This window comes from Gossypium hirsutum, chromosome D03 (assembly GCF_007990345.1).
Source record: "Gossypium hirsutum isolate 1008001.06 chromosome D03, Gossypium_hirsutum_v2.1, whole genome shotgun sequence".
Lineage (NCBI taxonomy): Eukaryota > Viridiplantae > Streptophyta > Magnoliopsida > Malvales > Malvaceae > Gossypium > Gossypium hirsutum.
Genome location: NC_053439.1, coordinates 17,194,104 through 17,200,103, shown reverse-complemented (window position 1 = coordinate 17,200,103; position 6,000 = coordinate 17,194,104). Strand labels below are relative to the sequence as shown.

Genomic DNA, 6,000 nt, shown 5'->3' with positions numbered 1-6,000 from the left:
ATTGGACCTAATACATAAAAGCTCTAATTAAGCCTTGTGAAATACATGAGGCAGCAAACCTTAGTGTATTTTAGGGCATGTTGTCACCCGTAGCTCTTCTACTTAAAGTAGAAGCTATATTTTCTATTAAAATATTATTATTTAATTAGACCTTATTCGAATAGAACTCTTATACAAATTCTCTATAAATAGGAACGATATGTTGAACTATGCACTCACATTATTTGCATCATTATTCCGTTAGAAAATAATGAAAATTTATTGTACAGAATAAATTCTATTTTATGGGGAAAACACATAGTTTCTAGTTAAAGAGAGAATTAGCTTTCCTACTGAAAGTTAATAAAATTTTTCATTCTATGTTATTGGTTCATGTTGTTTGAGGTCACTCTCAAAGTAATTCGTCGTTCAAGAATTGCAGAGAAGTCATTCAATTGAAGTCAGGATTGACTTAACCGCCTCATACAAAGTCCTACCCAATATAAACCCAATCCAATATATATAAACCCAACCCAACCCAATCCTAAAAAGTACAAATAATTTAAATTAATTAATAATTTAATAAATAAAAATGAAAATCCTAAAACTAAAAATCACGCACAGTCACAGAAATGAGAAATTCCTAACCCTCAAAATTCAAAATCCTTAATTTGAAATCTCTCAAAATCTCTACTACCAGTGCTAGTCACCTTTGTGAACCTTCTGATGTCCACTAGTCACACCGTCCGATGTCCACCCGGTCACCATCATCGTTTGACGTTTGTCTGCCATCGGTCATCGCAGTGACATACCTTCGATTTGGACTTCAATCACCACCGTCGGCACTCACTTTGGATTTTTCAGGTGTGTTTTGTTAAAGTTCTTTTCTTTGAAGCTTTGTTACTAGGACTCGAGTGGTGAACAATCCATGGTTGTTCAATACCAACCACCCACATCTTTAACTAAGAAGTGGATAATATAGGTTTTAGCACTAAGATATTGTGTGATGTATATATGTAGTAATGATAATGAAGTGTGAGGGTGTTTGTTTCGTATGCGGCTAGGTAGTAGTTCAATGAGGACCATAAATGGCACTACTGTTATTATATTATTCTTTCATTGTGATAATAATCAAGTGGGAATGTATTTCTTATGCGGCAAAGGATTAATTATTCATCTCTTCATTGTAATAGTAATGATCAACAATCACAAAAACAATGCCTAAAACTTAGAAGTAAACATCTTGCTTCTGTTAACACCAAGCTTAGTTTCTTGATATAGATTGACAAAGGAAACTTGTTTAATTGAGTCGATAAGACTATCATTGTAGGGTTGGATGTTGATATAAGTGTTTTGGGTTTTGAAGTTAATAATGCTCATGGGTTTATAGGATGATGATCATGGGCAATAAGTGACTATAGAGTTGGTTCAAATTGAAAATAATAAACATTCTGGTGAGTTCTGATTTCTAATTGTTGACTGTGGGTAAGATTTTCTAATAGGGGAATGGTGGTAAGTTTTTCAAAATTCCCTTTTTGGTCTATAATTATGGGTTCAACTTTTTTTCACCGATTATTTTTGGGTTTGAATTGAGATTTATTGATATTCTGGATTGGTGAGGGATTTTGGTTGCTGCATTTGAATTTAAGGGTCCGTTTGATTACTTGTATTTTGTTTTCTGGAAAATATTTTCATCATTTTCCACTGTTTGTTTGGTGGAAAACAAATTCCCACTGTAAAAGCTTTTCCAAAAGACGGGAAAATAACGCCTTTTTCTGGGAAAATGTCTTACACTTTTTTTTTCGATAAGACATTTTCCAAAACAGGGGAATTGACTCATTCTTCTCCATTTTCCTCTACCCCTTTCCCTTCATATTCCCTTTCCCTTTGGGTTGCAAATCAGTCCTTCAATAGAAGCTGGGCTCAACAGACCGAAGAGAGTTACCAATTTTAGTTGGCGTTGGGTTTGCGGGTTTCTTCGCTGGTTGCTTCTGCTACTGATTCCAACTTATTGGATTTTAATTCTGATGCTAACACCAACAGAGTTTCCTCCTCCTCTTCTTTTTCTTTTTCTTCACCTCAGCATGTGTCTCATCGATTCTGGGTATCACTTCATTTTTTCTATTTCTTTGAGTTTGCTTCTTTTTGTCCTTGAATTATTGGTTAGTAAAGGGTTTTATGCTTTATGGTTGATGATTGAATTTATGCTACTAATTTTTCCATGATTATGAGGATAATGTCTATGTCGTATACATTAAATATCGGGTTTTCTATCTATAGTCTTTCTGCAATTTCATTTTGCCATTTTGTTCAAGTTTTCATGTTTATAATTTTTGGAATTAAAAGTCTGAGTGACCATGTCCTTCATAGTTTTTGTGATGTTTATCTCTTGTTGGTTGAACAATGTGTTTGTATTTAGAATATTTCTATGAAACCATATTCTTTGTAATGGTAATAAAAACATTTTTCGTCAAGTTTAAGCAGGCAAATAGAATTTTATGTAGGAAAAAGTAGTTCTGGATTATTTTTCTTGGTGGTTGATGAATTTTACATCCCAATGACTGGAGAATTTTAGAAAACAAGTTTAATGATTCATATGAAGAATTTCTAAGGTACTCTGAGTTCCTTTGGTTTAAGTAAATGGCATTTTGTTTATATTCTTATAATTGTTGTTTTCTGCATTCCAAGTTGTTCCTACTTTTCAAGGCATGGGAATTGGGACAATAATAGTTAAAAGGATTGTAAGGTTTGTTACTCTTATGTTTCTACTAATTCTGAAACTTTTAACTGAAGTAAGTGTATTACAATTGCCTGGCATCTTTCTGATTGGTTTTTATGATATCTGGCTCAATGGCTTTCTTCTGCTACCTTCACACTAAATCTAAAAGGGCCTTAAATTTTATTAGATAGGTGCTTTCATTCTTTCATTGAACTGCATAGTTTATCTCATTCAATAAACATCATCATATAGACTAGTTGCAAATAAGTTATGTAGAAACTTGAGATAATCAAGGGAAAGGGAGTTGTCAAGGTTTGAATCTTCGACTTAGTGTCAACCAAAACTTGAAAGCAACATAAGTCATTTCTCAGTTACTACTACACCAGTGGCTTGGTTACATGGAAAGTTGGGATTGAAATATTTATATATATACATACATATATATGAGGTTACTTTGGCAGGGTCATCGATGAAATGATTTGTATTAATTGTTCTTGAAAAGCATGATATGTATAGCTTATTTCAGGTTCTTCTTCAAAGCATGTGGATTCAGAGATGATATCTTGGGCTCTACTATGATGATGTATAGTAGGACAATTTCAAGTACTTGTTTTGAAGGTGAGCGGATGGTTAAACAAGCTGGTCGAAAACTGTTGTTAGTTTCACACTCTAATTGCAGTTAGCATCTTCCAAGACAACTAAACCACAAAGTTGAACCGTATCAAACATATGGATTTAAAAAGGCCGAGAAATTATTACCGTTGTGTATTCAAGCTTCAGTTTCTTTTTTATCTTAGAAGATTGCCCTCTTATATTTATTGGCTTCATTTGTAATGTAGCAATAAAAAAGAAGCTTTGGAGGGATATGGAATGAAGCTTCAATCATTGCACAACATACTGATAACAATTTAGGATACTCATAACAACTTTATAGGTTGTGTTGTTCTTTACCAATGTTGTCGAGGGTATAAATCATAAAAATTCTTGCGTTGGATATGCCATTTTAAATTTATTGGAAGGTAAGGACATGTTAATGCCTATTATCACTTGCACCCCTTTGTAGCTCTTATCACCTTGTGCCTCAATTTTTGTCATTTCAATACAAGTATATTGTAGAAGGCAGTCATATGTGCTTTATTTCAAATTATTCCAGGGTTATATATTTGTTGAATGCATACATATATACATATTTATGTCTGTAAATGTGTGCATTGGGATAAATTTTATAGGAGTTAGCTTTGTGTTACGATGTAGATTGGTTGGCTAAGGAATTGGTTATACTTGAGAGTGGCTGAAACTTGATAATGATGCTATCTGTGTTGTTTGTAAGACAACAAAAAAATTTCTTTTATGCTGAGCGTAATTTCATCAGGAGATCACTACAATTGATTCACTACTAATTAGTAAATTTCGGAAGTAGTTTGCAATGCTTTTATATTTTAATAATTGAGTATTATTATATATTTAATTTAATTTAATTATTTAGAAATAAATCATTGCAATATATGTAAAAATAATTTAAAATATAAAAATTTATTAATATGTATATAAATTTATTAATATATGTAAAAACAACTTTTTCAGAAAATATTTTCAGGAAATCTGCCAAACAACAGAAAATATTTTACACAGATTCAATCAAACACCAGAAAATATTTTCCAGTAAATCATTTTATAGAAAAGTAAAACATTTTCTAGAAATCATTTTACGGAAGACATTTACTGGCAATCAAACGGACCCTAAGTTAGAATTTTGTGCAATTCGGTAATTGAAGTTTTTTACTAGCTAAGGTTGATTCATCGGTTAATTAAATTAATTTTTGAAATCTTTTATACTTGTTTTAACCAAAAATAAAAATAAAAACATATAAATTTCGATTAATTCAGTTAATCGATTGAATTAATCAAAAAAGTTTGGTTCAATTAATTTTTTTTAAATTTCAGTTTGATCAATGATTAAAGTTTAAAAAAATTAATGGATTCGATTAATACTTATTCAGATCAATTAACCGATTGAAAACCCCTATTGTACCACCTTCATATTTGTTCATTTGTAACAAAAAAGAAAAAGTAATATAATGTTTTTTCACCTTGAATATATAAAATATAAACTAAAAAATGGGGCCATTTTACCAAAAAAAGCCCTTTTTTCTCAAAATTTACCGAAATGGGCCACTTTTTTAATTATTTATCGGAATGGGCCATTTCCACGGAATGGCTACCACGTAAGCGCGATGTCAGGGTATATGACAGATCATCGCGTCCATGTCAGCGCGACCTGCTGACGTGGAAAGAAATCGCGTCCTCAAGGAAGCGATTTCCTTCCACGTCAGCAAGTCGCGCTGAAGTGGACGCGATGATCTTCACATAGCGCGTTTTCGGGGACGCGATTTTGACGTTGATTTTACGTTTGGGTTTTTCTGGGTTTTAGGGTTTAGGGTGCAGGCTTTTTAGGGTTTAGGGGTCCCGGGAAAAATTATTTCGAGTTGACGTTTCTGGTCAAATAGTATAAAATCGCTTCTACCAGGATGCTATCAAAGAAGAAATTGTAAAATCGTGCCCTCGTGGACGCAATTTTGGTACAGTTGGTCATGTAAGAAATAATTTTTTTGACGTTTTCTGAGCAAATAGTATAAAATCGCTGATACCAGGATGCTATATGAGAAGAAATTGTGAAATCGCACCCTCGTGGACGCGATTTCGCTACAGTTGGTCATGTAGGAAATAATTATTTTTCACGTTTCTGAGCAAATAGTGTCAAATCGCGCCCTCGTGGACGCGATTTTGCTACAGTAGTAAGTTTGGGCTGAGGCTATAAATTAGGTAGAAAATGTTCTTAGAATGCATAAGTCATAGCAGAAACATTTTAGAGAGGCTAAGAAAGTTAGAGTTTCAAAATGAGTGAACGTATTAGTGCTGTTATTTACTACGATGGAGAGGTTTGCCACACCGAGAATGGTGTTGTTTTTTTGTCGGAGAATACGGTGCGAATGTCATTTAGCCAAAACATAGATTTGACAGAACTTCGTAAAAGAATTAGGCGTAAAATCTTTGGAACGATGCCAATGAAAGTTCTGTCAATCACGTATCGATTTTGTTCTTCTGTTGATCCAGTGACATATGACTCGTTCAACATAAAAGGTGCTCGTAGCTTGGAGGCAATGGTGCAGACTCATCTTGCTAGCGGAGCAACTTATATTGAGTTATATGTACAATTTACATCGCCAACTGATGTACTTTCGTCCAGTGTTCGAGATGTATACACGACCCCTGGCCGACACTCGGTTAGCGGGTTACAAAAT

At 33.4% G+C, this 6,000-nt stretch overlaps 1 long non-coding RNA gene across 1 annotated transcript; it reads left to right on the top strand.

The window, feature by feature from the left end:
- Nucleotides 1-586: 586 nt before the first annotated feature.
- On the top strand, nt 587-3,684 carry LOC121215381 (uncharacterized). Its single transcript, XR_005911231.1, has 2 exons — nt 587-843; nt 3,225-3,684. It is a non-coding gene; the product is annotated as an uncharacterized lncRNA (long non-coding RNA).
- Nucleotides 3,685-6,000: the final 2,316 nt, after the last annotated feature.